This window comes from Mauremys reevesii, linkage group 2, assembly GCF_016161935.1.
Source record: "Mauremys reevesii isolate NIE-2019 linkage group 2, ASM1616193v1, whole genome shotgun sequence".
Taxonomy (NCBI): domain Eukaryota; kingdom Metazoa; phylum Chordata; order Testudines; family Geoemydidae; genus Mauremys; species Mauremys reevesii.
Genome location: NC_052624.1, coordinates 71,018,316 through 71,037,250, shown reverse-complemented (window position 1 = coordinate 71,037,250; position 18,935 = coordinate 71,018,316). Strand labels below are relative to the sequence as shown.

General features: G+C 43.4%; 1 protein-coding gene across 9 annotated transcripts in view; it reads right to left on the bottom strand.

Annotated features, from left to right (window-relative positions):
- The window catches only part of RARB (retinoic acid receptor beta), a 513,024-nt gene extending 498,511 nt beyond the window's left edge, over positions 1-14,513 (bottom strand). For 4 of the 9 annotated variants that reach the window (XM_039523135.1, XM_039523136.1, XM_039523139.1 and 1 more), the window contains exons 1-2: positions 13,537-13,571; positions 1,108-1,201 (exon numbers count right to left, since the gene is read on the bottom strand). The gene's annotated coding sequence lies outside the window, so the exon portion shown is untranslated. Of the gene's footprint in view, positions 1-1,107; positions 1,202-1,305; positions 1,332-13,536; positions 13,572-14,319 lie in introns of those variants that run through there. The other 5 variants (XM_039523143.1, XM_039523145.1, XM_039523147.1 and 2 more) reach the window with 3 other exon arrangements.
- Positions 14,514-18,935: the final 4,422 nt, after the last annotated feature.

Here is an 18,935-nt window from a genome sequence, read left to right as displayed (position 1 = left end):
GCTGAATGCACAATATTCACTAGGCAGCCTGGAGGACTGGACATATATCTTAACCCTAGATCATGCTCCCATGGGGATATGTTGGCAAGCCCACCTTGCAGCTCAAAGTATTCCTGCCTGCCTTCTGGTGCAAGAAAGAGAAGGTTCCCTACTCTCTTCTTTCCATCAAGCATCAGGACACCAAAACAGGACAGAGATCTTTGGGGCAAATCATATTCTTCTCCCTGACCACAACTGCACTATCAGGCAACTCTCAAAGGTCAGCAGAACTACAACTATTCCATTGCACACAGACAGCCCACAAACAGGGGCCTCCTGGGCCCCTGCCCACCATGAAGATTCATAGATGGGAAATAGGAGTGGCAAGGGTGGTGGCCAGTGGGTCTACAAACTACACTTTTTCACTAGGTAAAGCCCATAGGTACAGGGTGGTAGAGAACCACAACAGCCACTGCTACAGCTCAGAGGCTACGGAGAACAGCTACAGAGTAGATGACTGTTCTGTGCAGTGGATCTGGTTTGGGGTGGGAGGAGGATTCTGTCCCCCCAACCATTATGCAGGTCCCCTGGGTTTTGCACAGGCAATGGGAACTTGCCCTACTGAGTAATAGGAAATAGGAGTTCTTGTTGATTCTTGTTAATTCCTACATTCAGAAGTGTTTCTCATATTTCCAGTGACATTACCTGTTGCTAAATGTGTAGCTATTTCAAGCTTACTTTTATCCGTAGGAAGAAAAAAAAATAATCACACTCTTATCAACAAACAGTACAACTATATCCTATTGATTTTCAAAGTATAATATGTAAAGTGGGTGCAAACCATATGGATAATATGTAAAGTGAGGAACTTTTTGCTTTCAGAGAGCTCAGCTGATACCGTTTGCTTTGGTATTTTCCCTGTGCAGCGCTCTTTTTGTTAACTGTTTGCTACCTCTTCAAAACATATCCACTCTTTCAGATTTCCATGTCTTTCTGGCTGACAGCTTGCTGTCATGGATAGAATGGCTCTATGGAAGGAAATGTACCAAGGGCTGCCTTGCGAAGGGCGTGTCACCAATTACAACTGTAACTATTTCCAAGGGATTTTGAAAATAAATCCTAATTTACCTCTTAATTCTACCTTTGCATCTGGGAACTGGAAGCAAGACCCTGGGAAGTCAACTCTGGAGTTAACTTCTTGTACTTGGAAAACTTTAAAATCCTGGAAAAGGAAAGAACTGTTAGAGTTGAACAACATAATATGGCAGAGATTTTAATCACATCCAACATACCCATAGTAAAAGTAAATGAAGAGTTCAATGTTACCCTTTTGCTCTGCTCGCCTTCCTGACCTCACAGAATACCCTCTGCAGGTGTTTGAGGCAATTTCACCTTCACAGTTTTGGAGGTAGCAGGCTAGAGGAATAGCTGCTGCATCATCCTCTGTGAACCCCACACGAAATCTTAGCACACATAGACTCATAGACTTTAAGGTCAGAAGGGACCATTATGATAATCTAGTCTGACCTCCCGCACAACGCAGGCCACAGAATCTCACCCACCCACTCCTGTAACAAACCCCTAACCTATGTCTGAGTTATTTACATCCTCAAATCATGGTTTAAAGATCTCAAGGTGCAGAGAATCCTCCAGCAGGTGACCCATGCCCCACGCTGCAGAGGAAAGCGAAAAAGCCTCTGCCAATCTGCCCTGGAGGAAAATTCCTTCCCGACCTCAAATATGGCGATCAGTTAAACCCTGAGCATGTGGGCAAGACTCACCAACCAACACCCAGGAAAGAATTCTCTGTAGTAACTCAGATCCCACCCCATCTAACATCCCATCACAGACCATTGGGCATATTTACCTGCTAATAATCAAAGATGAATTAATTGCCAAAATTAGGCTATCCCATCATACCATCCCCTCCATAAACTTATCAAGCTTAATCTTGAAGCCAGATATGTCTTTTGTCCCCACTGCTCCTCTTGGAAGGCTGTTCCAGAACTTCACTCCTCTGATGATTAGAAACCTTTGTCTAATTTCAAGTCTAAACTTCCTAGTGTCCAGTTTATATCCATTTGTTCTTGTGTCCACATTGGTACTAAGCTTAAATAATTCCTCTCCCTCCCTGATATTTATCCCTCTGATATATTTATAAAGAGCACATCCACATTAACACATGCTGGTTTCCCTACAGCTGAAGGGGGGGTTTCAAGGTACCTGTCAGCAGAATCAAGGATATAAAAGAACTTCACCTTTTAAAAAATGAAGTTAAACAACAAATAGATTCACTGCTGTTTTATTGACTCAGCCAACAGACAGGTCAAGGGGGCTAAAAGTAAATAAAACTCTACATTCCTCCTCTTTAGTCCCCAACTCCTGTCCCTGCCAGCACCTTCACCGCTTTAGCTCAGACTTTACTAGGCATTCAGCAACTGCATCCACAAATGTTATTTGTATCTCTCTTATCTTTGAATAGGTTTTTCTGAGAAACTAAGCTGAGTGTTGCACAAAGTGCTCTGCTAGCCCACCTCTTGAGACAGACAAGATTGTTTTGATAACACTTCACTATTGACATGCCACAGAATACACCAAGTCACTGATATTCTATTTACTAATATCAATAAGGCACAAGGTTCAGTAACAGTCAACAAAGAAAAAACCCAGAAGGATTTTCATTAGACCACAAATCTGGTTAGTCTCAGTTCTGCCAACTCCCATTTTATTGTAAATCTAGTGGTATTTGGTGTTTCTCTTAAAGCCCCAGCTCCTCAAATTTTGTAATTACAAGAAAACTTCAGCTTTCATTTAAAAAGAAAAGTACATTTCTAGCCCCTGCAGATGTGAAGAAAAACTTGAAAATATGACTGGAAAGTAACCTAAAGGCTCAAAAGCCGGAACGTGACTCAAAAGAATTCCAAATTTCTTCAATGTCATGATTTTGAAGCCAGTCTCATGATTTGGGGAGGCCTGACTCATGGTTTTGAATACCTAAGAACATAAGAACGGCCATACTGGGTCAGACCAAAGGTCCATCTAGCCCAGTATCCTGTCTTCCGACAGTGGCCAATGCCAGTTTCCCCAGAGGGAATGAACAGAACAGGTAATCGTCAAGTGATCCATCCCCTGTTGGCCATTCACAACTTCTGGCAAACGGAGGCTAGGGACACCATCCCTGCCCATCTTGGCTAGTAGCCATTGATGGACCTAACCTCCATGAATTTATCTAGCTCTTTTTTGAACCCTGTTATACTCTTGGCCTTCATTACATCCTCTGGCAAGGAGTTCCAGTAGTTGGCTGTGTGTTACGTGAAAAAAAAACTTCCTTTTGTTTGTTTTAAACCTGCTGCCTATTAATTTCATTTGGTGGCCCCTAGTTCTTGTGTTACAAGGAGTAAATAACACTTCCTTATTTACTTTCTCCACACTAGTCATGATTTTATAGACCTCTATCATATCCCCCCTTAGTGATTTCTTTTCCAAGCTGAAAAGTCCCAGTCTTATATATTTTCTGTCTTATTATATATTCCTTTCTTAATGATTCCCAACATTCTGCTTTTTCCCCGCCGCCGAATTGCCGCCAAAGACCTGGCGCTTTGGCAGCGGGTCCTGGGGCGGAAGGACTCCCCACCATGGGTCTTCGGGGCGCTTTGGCAGTGGGTCCTGGAGCGGAAGGACCCCCCTGCCACTGAAGACCTGGAGCGGAAGAAGCTCTGGGGGCCTGGGCCCCGTGAGAGTTTTCCGGGGTCCCTGGAGCAAGTGAAGGACCCTGCTCCAGGGGCCCCGAAAAACTCTTGTGGGGGCCTGGGGCAAATTGCCCCACTTGCCCCCCTCCCCTCTGGGCAGCCTGGCATAGAGCTTCAGCCCATTCCCTCCTCCCAGAGGGAGCACCTTTCCCAAAGTCAGTTTTCCTTTGGGATCTCCCCATGCACATAGGAAGAGCATGCCCACTAATACATCCCAGTATGGGATGCAGCCTGCTCCCCTTTATGTGCCAGCCCCATTCAATGAGCCAGTGCAGGAGGGCAGCTTGTGGAAGCAGGGAAGCTGAAGCTTCTAACCCCCCACAGTAAAGACTGCAGTTCACGCTACCCTTTATGAAGGCCATGTAAGGGAAGGAACAGCATTGGAAAGAATCCTTGAGCCCTCTCCCTGGGCCCAGCGTACATCCTCAGAAAGGCCTGACAGGATCCGGTCCATAGATAGAGGAACTTTGCACAGATTTACCAGGCTAAAACAACAGCCTCCCATGAAAGGCACCTACTTACAGTGCAATCAGGTGAGAGTGACAACTTCCTTTTTCAGAAAGATCGAGAGTGACAACTTCCTTTGTCACTCTCGGTCTTTCTGAAAAACTGAGCCCAAATCATACCTAACATAGAGGGCATGGATCAGCATTCACACTGTATTCCCCATCAGTACCCGGGCCGGGACAGGGAAGTTAATGATCCAACCAGCTGACCAAATTCAGTGGTGTATCCTGGTCATGTATCACCTGAGGCACGTTGTGTGTATGCTAAGAAGATGCCTAATATACTTAACCTATGTTTCAGTAATTCTGTACAGTGTCAGGTACTACATGTACTAAAAAATTTGATATTCTTTGTTTGTGGATGCATTTCCTCCCATCAACACATATTTCACATTGAATTAAATGGGAAGACTAAGAAAATCACACTCATTGCCCAGGAGCATTATATACTGCCTTGTGTTGCAGCATAATTGAAGAATGGACCATATATGCAGTACACACTCCTTCAAGTATCCAGATACTTTTTTGTTTGAATATAATAATGTTCATTATTCTCACTGCTTATCAGCTATTTGGACGTCTCTAACTCATGAAGACATTCTAGGGCAGAGGTTCTCAAACTGTGGTCTGCGGACCACCAGCGGTCCGTGAGCTCCATTCAGGTGGTCCGCAGACAGCTCGCTCTAAGGTGCGCACCTGGGTGGCCGCACATGAGAGAATGAAGGGCCATCCACCTAATTCGTGGAGCCTTGGAGAAGATGCAAATGTAAGGGGAGGGTGGCGGCCTTGGGAAGAATAGGGGGTAGGTAGGAGGGGGAAGTGGGGTGAGAAGAGGGGGTGGGGGTAATTAGGGACGTGCAGGGCTGTGGTGGCCAGAGAAAGGTGACTTTCCCCAGCTCAGGGGCTGCCAGGAGAGACCCCCCTCCTTCCCAGCCCCAGCTCAGGGGCTGCCATGGTGGGAGAGAGCCCCTGCTCCTTCCCAGCCCCAGCTCAGGGACTGCCGCGGCGGGGGAGAGACCCCGCTCCATCCCAACCCCAGCTCAGGGGCTGTCATGGCGGGAGAGAGACCCTGCTCTGTCCCAGCCCCAGCTCGGGGGGCTGCCGCGGAGAGAGGGTACATTCATCACATTAGACAGGTAAGACTACCAATAGTAAAATATGAGTTGTGCGCTTTTATTTGTAGAAAAAAAGTTAATTAAGTTTTTTTTATATAGCGCTTTTATCCAAAGTGCTTTACAATAGTTAGCTAACGGTAGAAACAACATTTGGAAAGATCATTAAGTGGTCACTATCATCAAAGGCTAACTCTAATGGACCACTTTAATTCACAGAATAGTAACCAGGGACTTCATATTGATACTACACATACAACTAAAATAGCCAAAACCAGCACATGAAAAAAAATTCAAGATACTGAATTAACACATGTCCATTTCATATGTGATTTTAGAACTGACATATGTTGTATTATATCCAAGTTATTTTGTCTGGAGACAGGCAGTAGCCTAGTCTAATTTATAAACTTTATTCCCATGGATGCATAGACACTTAGTAGAATCACAGAATATCAGGGTTGGAAGGGACCTCAGGAGGTCATCTAGTCCAACCCCCTGCTCAAAGCAGGACCAATTCCCAACTAAATCATCCCAGCCAGAGCTTTGTCAAGCCTGACTTTAAAAATCTATAAGGAAGGAGATTCCACCATCTCCCTAGGTAACCCATTCCAGGGCTTCACCACCCTCTTAGTGAAAAAGTTTTTCCTAATATCCAACCTAAACCTTCCCTACTGCAACTTGAGACCATTACTCCTTGTTCTGTCATCTACTACCACTGAGAACAGTCTAGATCCATCCACTTTGGAACCCCCTTTCAGGTAGTTGAAAGCAGCTATCAAATCCCCCCTCATTCTTCTCTTCTGAAGACTAAATAATCCCAGTTCTCTCAGCCTCTCCTCATAAGTCATATGCTCCAGCCCCCTAATCATTTTTGTTGCCCTCTGCTGGACTCTCCAATTTTTCCACATCCTTCTTGTAGCATCAGCCCAACACTGGACACAGTACTCCAGACGAGGCCTCACCAATGTTGAATAGAGGGGAATGATCATGTCCCTCAGTCTGCTGGCAATGCTCCTACTTATATAGCCCAAAATGCCATTAGCCATCTTGGCAACAAGGGCACACTGTCGACTCATATCCAGCTTCTCATCCACTGTAACCCCCAGGTCCTTTTCTGCAGAACTGCTGCCTAGCCACTCGGTCCCTAGTCTGTAGCAGTGCATGGGATTCTTCCGTCCTAAGTGCAGGACTCTGCACTTGTCCTTGTTGAACCTCATCAGATTTTTTTAGCCCAATCCTCTAATTTGTCTAGGTCCCTCTGTATCCTATCCCTACTCTCCACCAGTAAATTAGATCATACCAATTTACCTGTAAAGGAAACTTTCAATTAAATAAACCTGTGAGGCCAAAGAATAGATTTTGGCCCCTATCCTGCAAAAGCTACAAACTGGGAGTAGTCCCATTGTCTTCACTGGACACACAATGTAAAGAACCACTCATAGCTTTGCAGGACTGGGGCCTGAGATAGTATGTTTCTGGTTTGGTTATAACAGAAAAACTTCTACATTAATATATTTTCTTCTATATAATTTTTCTAAGCCCTACAGAACTGTACAATCTACTTGGAAAATACACAACTTGATCAAGACACTGAAATAGAGTATTAATGTTGTACACTAATGCCATACTCATTTATGCATGGCTACAGAAGCATGGGTCAATATTAAACTCATTGCAACACGATTCAAAGAAAGTGTCAGTGGTATAGAAAATGTAACTTGATTTAGAAAACAAACTGATAACTAACATATTTCAACAACCAAAATTAATAGTTTTATTTATCAGAGATTAAGTTATTAATGAAAACAAAAGTATTTCTTGCTTCAAAACAATAAATGGCATGTTGTTTTATCTAGACTACAAACTTTCTACTCTTTCCTATATTTCACAACCAATTGGCTTGTTTCCAGTATGCCTCATTCTCTCTTTTTATTTCTGTATCTGCTAACACTGCTCAATGTTTTTTCCAGTTTGCCTATCTACCTTGATTATTAATTTAAGTATGGATTGTAATGAATAAAAATTTAAATGTGTTCAATTTCTAAAGTGTTCCAAATACTGCAGCAAAGTCCATATTGCACATTGCTTTGAAGGAAAGAGATAATTTTATTGACACTTTGCTAGCACCTTGGGACTCCTAAGTATTGCTTTCCATAGTAGAGAATGTTTAATTAGAACACTTAACACAGAAACAACAAACAATTTAAATTAAACTGTGACCTTTTCCCAATCTCAACTACAGGTTTAAAGACTGTTTCTTTTTATACAAAGCATATACATGTATTTTACTATAATAATTCAATTATATATATTAGGGCATTCAGCTATATTCTGTCTCTTAATACAAAAACAATGGAACTGAAAGGCAAGAAATTCAACACTGATAAGTAACTTATGGAACTCATTGTCCCAAGAGACCAAGAGCTTACTGGGATTCAGAAAAGGAGTAGACATTTACAGAGCTAATGTGAGCAAAGATTCTTTTAGAAGGGATGTAAACCTTCAAACTTCAAGGCATAAGCTAGCTCCAACTGACAGGGGCTACAAAGAAAGTTCTCCAATGCTCAAATTATTCCATAACTGTCCACTACAGGACACCTTTCTGTGGTAGAGAGAGGATACCAAAATAGATGAACCACCTGGTCTGATTCACTAAGGCATTTCCCATATTCCTGAACCACATGTGAAAGTGGCAGCATTTTAATTCTTTAGGATATGATTTCCCAGGTGTAAATGGCGTGCAAGGCAGTGGAGAATTAGACCCTTACAATCTAGGAAATATCAGTATTTCACACAAGAAATTGAAATATTACTATGGGCCTGATTCATTACTGTGTTACTACAATTTTATACTACTGTAAATCCATGGAAATCAAGAGTGCCACCAGTAAGAGGATTGTTGTTGTAGCCGTGTTGGTAACAGGATATTAGAGAGATGATCTACAATGAGCAACATCCCACACAACACACCTTCCAAGATCCTGCACATACCCATCACAACATGTGATGCACCTCATCCAGTGCACTAACTGCCCCAGTAACAACTATGTGGGTGAAATGAGACTATCGCTATGCTCTCAAACTCACATGGAAACATGATCAAAAACAAAAACACCATATCACCTTGGGTGAACATATCTCACAAAGTGATCACTCTATACCTGACCTCTCAGTTCTCATCCTCAAATACTTATTACAACAATTTATAACCCACTTACCTATCTTCTACACCACTGACTGGAGAGGTGTTAGCGGGCCACTTCACCTTGAATGGCCCTTTGAAATGTGTATTAACTACTTATGCTATACAATCTGATCTAGCTTGTGTTTAGCTGTGACACACTCAGTACATTTCTCAAACCTAAAGAAGATCTCAGTGAAGTTCAAAAGCTTGTCTCTATCACCACCAGAATTTGGTGCACTAAAAGATACTATCTCACCAACCTTGTGTCACCAGCAGGAGAAAACTGGAGCAGCACAGTGATGAACCAGGCCCATGATATTCGTTCTGGTTTCTTCTAAATTGACAGGATGTGATTCTCATTTATACGAAGGCTGCTTTACACCACTCTTGTAGTGAAAACAGGCCCTAAAGTGTATAATTCACACCCACTTTCAGGGACCTTTACATTACCGGGGCAGCATAAAGGGAGTTTGAGAATCTGAGTGCACAGCCAGGATGATGTAAAGGGGGATTAGTTTAAATGATAATCTGGTCCACAATACGTAATTTGTCACAAACCTGATTACCATGCCTAACCCACTAATGCCAGCACATTTTGTCATGCATAGGTCTAATCTTGCAGTCTTTATTCAGACAACATTTACTTCACTGGCAGTTTTGTCTGCATAAGTACCCAAGGAATGAGCCTTTTGTGGCTATCAGATCAGTACATATTGGGTCTGATCCATATACTCTTAGAGTTTACCTACACAGGAAAGTTGTACCAGTTATACCACCATAAGTATAACAGTATAAACCAATATATAGTTAACCAACATAGATAAACCAGTTATAAACTGCCATGTGGACATTCTTATTCCAGTATGAGTGGCTTTTTTTTCTGTTTAGCTTAAATCCCTGCCCAAGCAACATAAGTGAAGACACTCTGATACTCTAATAAGAGTGCCAACACATGGGGTTATACCAGTATAACTTCCCGGGGCAGCTCCAGGTCCCAGCACGCCAAGTGCGTGCTTGGGGCGGCAAGCCGCGGGGGGCGCTCTGCCGGCGCCGCGAGGGCAGCAGGCAGGCTGCCTTCTGCGGCTTGCCTGCGGAGGGTCCACTGGTCCCGCAGCTTTGGAGGACTTCCCGCAGGCATGCCTGCGGAGGGTCCGCTGGTCCCGCGGCTTCGGAGGACCTCCCGCAGGCATGCCTGCGGGAGGTCCTCCGAAGCCGCGGGACCAGCGGACCCTCCGCAGGCAAGCTGCCGAAGACAGCCTGCCTGCCGTGCTTGGGGCGGCAAAATGTCTAGAACCGCCCCTGATAACTGCACTGGTTTACGCTGACACCTTAGCCTACAGTAGCATAACTCTCCCAACAAAAAATATATTGGATTACATTATGACTAGTAGGCATGCGCCTACAAACTCTTACATAAGTAGTCCTTATAGACCCAAGTGGTCTCATTGACTTCTATTCTCTTTTGGGTATCAATTGTACTCTATCATGGTAAATTTCCTGAATCCAACACACTCCTCCTAGAATAAAAAAGTGAGTTAGCATTAAAAACGTAATCTTACCTTGATTAAAAATGTCTTTATTTCAGAATTACTTACAAATCTTGTTAAAATGTAAAATGTAACTACTACTACATGTATTTAATCTGTGATATTTAATTTATTTCTCTCTCAGAAATTATTGTATTAGACCAAATTCTTATAAATGGTTCCTATAAAGTGTGTTTCAACCAAGGGTGAAATCTCTATCCGACTGAAGCCAATGGGAGTTTTGCCATTGACTTCAAAGGGCAGGATTTCACCCCAATCAAAATAAAAACTTACTACTAAGAAATTAATATTTTAGATGTATAAATAATAGTAACATTTTCATATCCTAGCATAGAGCCTTGAAAATAGAAAAATACAAACACTGCTGAGCCTTGAGATAATACACTTGCTAAATATATTTCATTGTTAGAGATAGTGGATTTGATACTACAGACACTTATGCGAATAGGCTTATCCACATAATTGATCCCACTGAAAGGTCCAGGGAATTTACCATGATGATTAAGTGTGAGCAGTACCCTGAAGGCAAAAAACAGTGAACTACAAACTGTGCTAACTGCAGGACTTCCCTTTTTCCTGCAAAATTAGTAGAAAGCATTCCTCGTTCAGAAAAACAAATATGATGTCCATTTATTAGTTTTATTTAAATAAGAAATTGTTCAGAATGAGAGAGAATAAAATAGGTGGCTGGTTAAAGGAAATTTAATTTCCACTGTGGTTGTTAGTACATTTTGTAAAATGAAATGTGTGTGCTATCTCTAAATATAAATTTGTTAGTCTATAAGGTGCCACAAGTACTCCTGTTCTTTTTCCTAAAATTATACTTTGGCTCACTTTTTATAGATAACATTGTTAATGACTCTTAGTTTTTGAACAAACGTAAACATCTAGTATTTTTCCACCAAAAAGTGATGCGGTATACAACTTAATTATTCATTTATGCAAACGATGTTAAACAGAATTATAAAAGACAAATAAACAGCAAATGAGGTTACTTTGCCCCACGCTTTATGTTGTCAGAGTTCTGAGCATAGTTTAGTGTTTTCTATTCATGACTTTATCAAATTACTCCCTGATGATGTCTCAGATGTGCTTTTGTCTGCAAATGAGAAGGAATAAAATAACAAGGCATTAACGTTAAATTACAATAGTTAATGGTCTAAATACCAAAATAATTACTGCATCATACCATCAATTGTTATGTGTTCATTACTGAAGTTCTTATAAAGCCTTCATTTTCTTGTTACAATTATTTTTTCTTTGTTTTTGTCTGGCTATTTTATAGCCCTGACAGTACTTCAGTACCACTCAGCAGTTACACAACCCATTTAATCCTGTTTAAAGCTTCATTTTAGCTATTTCTTATTTGTGCAGAAACTGCTTTCACTTCTGCACTGACAGTCAAAAGTAACATGGAAATAGGTGCAACACTTGTCAAATGGGATTATTTAAACCCAGGAGCAATAAAATAACAGAAGGTTTACAACTCTACTTTGCCACCCCTCTCTCAAATACAGTAGTTCTGCAAAATAATCAAACTAAGTGCCACTGCAGCGTATCTTGACTATTCTCCTCCAAGTTTAAATGCTAACATCTCTTTCACAAAATATAGACTCTACAGGGGTAGGCAACCTATGGCATGGGTGCCGAAGGCGGCACGGCAAGCTGATTTTTAGTGGCACTCACACTGCCCAGGTCCTGGCCACCAGTATAGGGAGCTCTGCATTTTAATTTAATTTTAAATGAAGCTTCTTAAACATTCTGAAACCTCATTTACTTTACATAGAACAATAGTTTAGTTATATATTATAGACTTATAGAAAGAGACCTAAAAATGTTAAAATGTATTACTGGCACGTGAAACCTTAAATTAGAGTGAATAAATGAAGACTCGGCACACCACTTCTGAAAGGTTGCCGACCCCTGATATAGACTATTAGAGTAGCTAGCCAAGCAAGATTTTTTTTTGTTACCTCTGCTCCTGTGTCCAGCACAAACTGCAACTTCCACACAAGCGCGGGTCAGCAATGGCTAAAAGTACAACTGCCACGGTGCTCTTGAACCTGTGACCTTCTTCTGTCTGGTTAACTCTTTCATCCTTTTGATCGATTCTGCTTCAACTCCAGCTGTCTTACCAGCCATTAGGCACACACGACTTCGCAAACGCAGGGATCCCTCCCCACACAACAAAGCTGCACACATGCAGCACACTGCCATATTTACAACTCCCTGCTGTCCCAAAAAGTCACCTGCACGTTTCCATTAAACCAAAGCAAAACTTAGAATGCCTCTCTAAATGGACCAAAAACAGCTCTCCCAGCTTCTTTTTACGCACACAGCACAGCAGCAAGAAGTGAACAGCAATCACAAACTCATAGGAACACAGGTACAATTGCTGTACCACTAAAAAACTTAGCTCTCCCACCCTTTCTGCCCCAGAAAGCTTTGCACCTCAGACCTTGAGAGGTTATATACCAAGGAATTTACACACTAGGTCTGATACTTCAGACAAAGGGGGGGGATTTACTGCCCTAAACCTAGAAGCAGACCTGAAGAAGAGCTCTGTGAGGCTCCAAAGCTCATCTCTCTCACCAACAGAAGTTGGTCCAATGAAAGAGACCCTGTCTCTAAACACAGGTTTCAGAGTAGCAGCCGTGTTAGTCTGGTATCAGCAAAAAGATCAGGAGTACTTGTGGCACCGTAGAGACTAACAAATTTAGCTTATGAAAGCTTATGCTCAAATAAGTCTTTAAGGTGCCACAAGTACTCCTGTTCTTTTCTCTAAACACAGAGCCCCAGACAAGCCCACTTCTACCTGGAGCAGGAGACTGGGGCTAGGCTGCAAACTGTTGCAAAGATTCCAGCTGAGAGCAGCGAGGAACACGTAAGACACACCCGCAGCAGCACGACTGGGCTGCCCCGCGCACTGCAGCAGCCTTCAGGCTGCCTGGGGAATTACTCCGGGACGCGCTCGTGCTCACCAGGCACAGCCGCGGCTTGGCAGCAGCGCCGCACGCCTTACTCAAGCCGGCGGGCCCGAGCCTGGGAGCCCGCGCGCAGTTTTCACTGAGTCCGGGGCAAACTCCTCTCGAAGTCCCGGGGGCGCGTGGCCTGAGCGGACTGCAGGATCGGGCCCGGCCGGGGCTGCAGAAGAACGCAGCGCTTCTATGCCGAACAAGCCTCCACCACAGCCCCCGGGTTACCTGGGGGGAGGGGGCGGGCAGTGGTATTTAATTGTCCGTGCAGCGTACAGCTGCAGGGGCCAGTCCCCACGACCTAGCATGGAGCAGCAGCGATGCGTGCCCGCTACACCCCCCACCCCTCAGCTTTTCCCCCACTACTCCTGGGGGCCACGCGCTCCGCACCCACCTACAGCCCCCCACATAGCCTGGGCATGGCCCGCCCACCTGCACAGCCGCCCGGCTCGGTCTAGCCCACAGCCCGCCCTCCCGTTACCTCTGCGCTCGCTCCAGCCGCCGCCTGCTCTGAGCGCCGCCGCCGCCGGCCAGCGCTCGCCTCTCCCCCGTTGCCACCCCGCGAGCTGGGAGCGCAGCGGCAGTAGCAACAGGACCCCCCGGCCCGCTTCTCCCGCCCTCTCCGCCCCGCCCCTGTGGCGGAGCCGGCCGGGTTCCGCAGCTTCTCATTGCGCCCCACCCCCTCCAGAAGCCGCAGGGGAGCTGGTCCCTCGCTCCCGAGCGCCCTGTTCTTCCAGGGACCTCCAAGGCCCGGGGGCGGGGGGGAGAGGAGGATCAGGCCCAAGGACCCTAGAAGAGAGGAGCTCTTCAAAATCCAAGTGCAAGCAGGAGCCCAGTGGGTGATTGGGCGGGACAGTCACTACTCTGAACCTCACGTTCAGCAGGCACCTCTGTGCCCCCCTCCCAGGGCTATATGTACAATTTAGGTCGAGCCAAAGACATCCACCCCCCCTCCAGCTCCCCAAGCGCACCTGGTCGATAGTGGCCTGCCAAACCATCAGGGCAGCATTGTAGGTAGCCTGCGCACTGGGAAAGACACAAGCATCCTACATTGTCCTTATGGCCCGGGGCAGTATTGCCAACACCAAATGTTCAAAAACTGTGAGTCAGGTTCACCAAAAATCATGAGCTTGGCTTTAAAATCATGAGATTATGTAAAAACAATGGCTTTGGTGTTCTTTTTCTGCTTTTTGAGCCTTTAGGGTGCACTGGGGAGGGTCACATTTTGAAGCTTTCTTCACAGCCAGGAGGGCTAGAAACTTACCTTTTCTTTAGGAGTGAAGGCTGAAATCATCACATAGCCACCTGACTCCAAGAGCTGGGGCTTTAAGAAAAAAAATAATAATGAGTCTCATGACAAAATCATGAGAGTTGGCAACACTGCCATGGGTGGTAGCTGCCTGAAAGCACCTAAGGGCATGGCTATGGCCCTTCGACCCCTTGGCACCAGCCAGCCCAGTTGCCTGACACAGTGGAAGTGTGTGCTGCTCCCTTTGTGACATATATGGCAGAGAGCTGTGGTTAAGCTAGCTAATATACCTGCTGGGGAACGAAGCAGCATCATGTTTCTCTGCACCCCTCCAACATATTTCTACCAGCAGAAAGGCAGATTCTAGTCCCACTGGTGAAAACTTCAGATGGGAATAAGTGTATAATCTCAGTTTTTCCAAACACAGAGCCTGATACTCCATTCTGGTTGAGCTGAGCGCAGCACAGAAGAGTTGGAGGTTGGGAGGGGAATGCCCCTATTCTGGGTCCAGCTGTTGGTGTAAATTACAGCATCCTCAAGGCTGTTTTAATTTATGCTGGGATGCTTGAGGGCACTGGGAACAACCATTCCCCCAGCATGCCCACTATACTAGAAGGTGGCATAGAGCTAATTATGCCAGCTCTATAGCATCTAATGAAGCCCCTAACAGGGGCAGTTCCCACTGAGAAAATATGCTGTCTTTACAACTCCTTTTGCTGCCACAGCATCATAAAACAGCTGTATTGCAATGGGGCCCACCGTTTTCAGACCAGTAGATGGAGGCCTTAGATAAAACAAACTTCTGCTAGGCAACAGATTCTTCCTGTTCTAGTGGGTGGTTGCGTAACAGGGATGAGGGGGATAATGCTGTTCAAACTATTCCTGAGTTCCTCAAAGCAGTATGTAAAAGCTACAGTTGGCTTTCCATCCCAGCAGCTCTGCACAAGGAATCCTCTGTCTTCTCATCACTGCAATTTATCTTGGTTTAGTGACTGCAAAGTCTTTAGAGATAAACACAGGGGGGGAAATACTCCATCCTGATTTTTGACAGCTATAATGAGTTCAAGGAAGAATTATGTAAACATTATTAAGTGTAATAAACACATGTCAGCATTAGGCAATCTTGTATAGAAATGTTGGTAAAAGCCATGATGAACATTTTATTCATAATGTCTTTTTAACTTTATGTAGCTGTGTAATAGGCCTTGTGCTTCGCTGTTGCCTTGACGGAAAATCATTATCCCACTAATAGATGAGCCAGTTCTGAAGGAGTGCCACTGGGATACTGTACACTTTCCTTCATAGATGCTGTGTATTGGAGGAAGTAGCAGGAGGCCTGCCAACTTTCCCAATTTAATTATTAAGCTGTCAGTTCCTGACTTCTTGTTTCAACTTCCTGAGGCAACATCTGGCTGTAATAGCAAAAATAAATAAAATAAAATTTGATCATTCATTCAGCAGCATTCTATCAGTAATGTCCTTTTTACTGCACTCTCTACAAAAACTCAATACTGTAAATATGGACCAGCAATCTCTTTCTCCCTCTGTCTGAACAAATCTAAAGTAAAAAGTGAAACAGTTTGTACCATAATCAAGGCAAAGATCTTTACAATAATGCGTCATAATCAAACCTTTCCCAACAGTCCTTCGCTATGCTTTTTAACCTTCCTAATTTTTTATTATTATTATTAATCAGAAGGACTGCAAAGTTTTTCACTGGAAGAGACAAAGAAGCATGAGTCTGGGAAATAAAAGTTCTTGGGAACAGTGGTTCATTTTAAAAGAATTGAGTTTTCTTAAAAGGCAAATGTTTTTAGATTGAAACAAATGTAATATTAGATTGTTATTTAAATGCTGCTAGATGTGAGTGAAATACTAAAGGAAAGTTTTAAAATATGTATTTTTGTGCATTCCCTGGATGGAGCCCCACTCCATATAGTGTGCATTCCCTCGCCTTACAAATTCAGATTGCAATGTCATTTGAAACTGCATGTCTCTTGCCTCATATCCTCTCATAGCCATAAATAAGGGGACCCACCCCAAAGTGCCACTCATTTCCTTTTGAGTTCAACAGGCAGTGAGCATAAACTCATCCCTACCCAATCAATCCCCAGGTTTAGGAGAATTTTATTTGTTTGCTTTCATAGTGTTAGAATGTTTAGATTTTTTTTGACAAATGTTATGGCCTTGTTGGATCTTCCACTCAGGCACACCCAAGCTTCCCACAGCTTTGCTGACGGTCCCTTTCTCTGTATTTAGGATGGCTGAGGTCACATCTATCTTTTTCAAGATGTTTCCTTCATGCAGTGGCACCATGTCTTTGACAGAGGAAATACCAGAAGTCTTTTTTGTCCTGTTAGGCACTTCATATGCAGGGATTTCTCCAGCCATGCATGCTGAGCTTGAGAGAACCACTGCTTCTCCTAGAGGTGGCTATATAAGCCTCAAACCGCTGGGACCAAATGTCTGTCAGACTCACAATCAGGATCCTAATTTATTGACTCCAGTGCTGGTAGTCAACTAAGTTTGATGCCTCAGGAAGGTCCAATGCCTACAAACTCAGCTTCCAGTAAAGATAGTCAATCCAAGCCACCAAAACCAGGCTCCTCAATCTTAGATCTCTCTCTCTCTCCTAAATGCATATGTGAAGGTTAGAAGGGGTCACCTCTACCATCAAACAATATATCGGCTTTGGAGTTGAACTCACAGAGCAGGTGTAAGAGGTCTTCATGAGACTTTCCTTCCCAGCACTGTGACTCTCATTTACAGCTAACGAAGAAGAAAAAGAAATGGAGCCACAAGGCCCGTGAATCTACCCAAACCATGATTACACAGTACCAAGACAGCTCTGTACAGTCCCGCAGCATCCGGGATATTTTCATCATTGGCCTTCGGATGCTTCAGTATCAGTTACCTCATCATTTGGCATTTTGCTATAGATTCAGGCCCCTTGATCTTGGTTTGTCCTGTGACATATATCTTAGCACCAGATGCTTTGACATCACCTTTTGCGGTAATTCTGGTCATAGATAAGAGTTGGGTACCTATAACCAGTACCTTATTTAGCATCTGTGAGTTTGACTCTTGTTCTGTGGTTTCAAGTAAGGTATATTTTGTTGGTTTCCACATCTCACTTATCTTCTGTCCCATGCCATGAGGAAATTATATTGAGGGTTCATGAGATTTTGGGATCAACCTTGCCATCATTTGGGCTGACATTCAAGGTTTACTCCTGGAACCCTTATCCTCAGAAGCCATCCATCCCTCTTTGCTTGGATGAGCATAAGGACCTTTTCCGGGGATCCTTAGCAGCTCCACCTTGGAATCCTCCTAGATCCTGGGCTCCTAAAGTGTTATACATTACTAACCCCTTGGGCTATTCTCTCTTTGCTATCCTTTAGTCCAAGCAGCCAGTCTAACTAGGTTAGACATTCTAAAGCCAGCAAAAAATTGCTGGCTAATCTTTCCACACATCCCTCCCATCTCTAAATGAGATAATTCTGTCTATCAAGTCCCATGGAAGCATTTGAGTATTTTTATATGTATCCAGTCCCAGAAACTCTGGTCTTCCCTGCAGTTCATGAGACATCAAGATAGATTATTCCTCCAGGCTGTAATGAGGAAAAGGTAAAAAGAAGACAACGTATATTACATAAGTACTATTACTTTTAGAATCCAAACTTGTAATCTTATCTCTATATAAAGTCATACGCCTTTTTGAAAATAGATCCTGACCACATTGGGCATTAAAGATCTCATGACATCTCTGCCCTCTGAAAAACTAATAGAAAAAACAAGTATCAGAGGGGTAGCCGTGTTAGTCTGGTTCTGTAGAAGCAGCAAAGAATCCTGTGGCACCTTATAGACTAACAGATGTTTTGCAGCATGAGCTTTCGTGGGTGAATACCCACTTCTCCGGATGCAAGTCATGCATTCGAAGAAGTGGGTATTCACCCACGAAAGCTCATGCTGCAAAATGTCTGTTAGTCTATAAGGTGCCACAGGATTCTTTGCTGCTAGAAAAAACAAAACGTTCACAGTATGAATTAAAAAAATGACTTTTGCAGTATTAATAAGTGTAATTCCTTGTAGACAACAGAAGAAAATCATTCACTGTGAGTTACAAAGTATAATAGATAAATTCTAGTTTATGTACAATATGAGAATGTTTCTTCCTGTTAACAGGAATGAAGAGTAACTATGTCATACTCTGCTATCAAACCAGTAGCACAGTTGTTAGTTATTAAGGGATAAATTGTAGGAAAATCAAACCAATAACATAGCAGTAATTCTTAAATAGTGATCCACAGATAACTAGTTGATCACTTGGTGCTGGGTCTTCTTTGTTTCTTGCTACCAAATTGTATCAAAAGAAGCTATAAAGACATTAAATACTTTCTCAACGTTGAATGCATGCATTTGCCTTTCTTTCCACAAGACATTTATACACCTGTGAAGGGGTGGAGGGTGGGCGTGAGAAGGTTTGTGTGATCACAGATGAAGTGGAGAAGTTCCAGTCAACTCTCTATCTCTCTATTAAGATGACATCCACACTATGAAAAAGACTGAGAATCATTGCAGTTTAGTATATTGACAAGTAAAGAATTTTCTATTAAATATCACGTAATGAT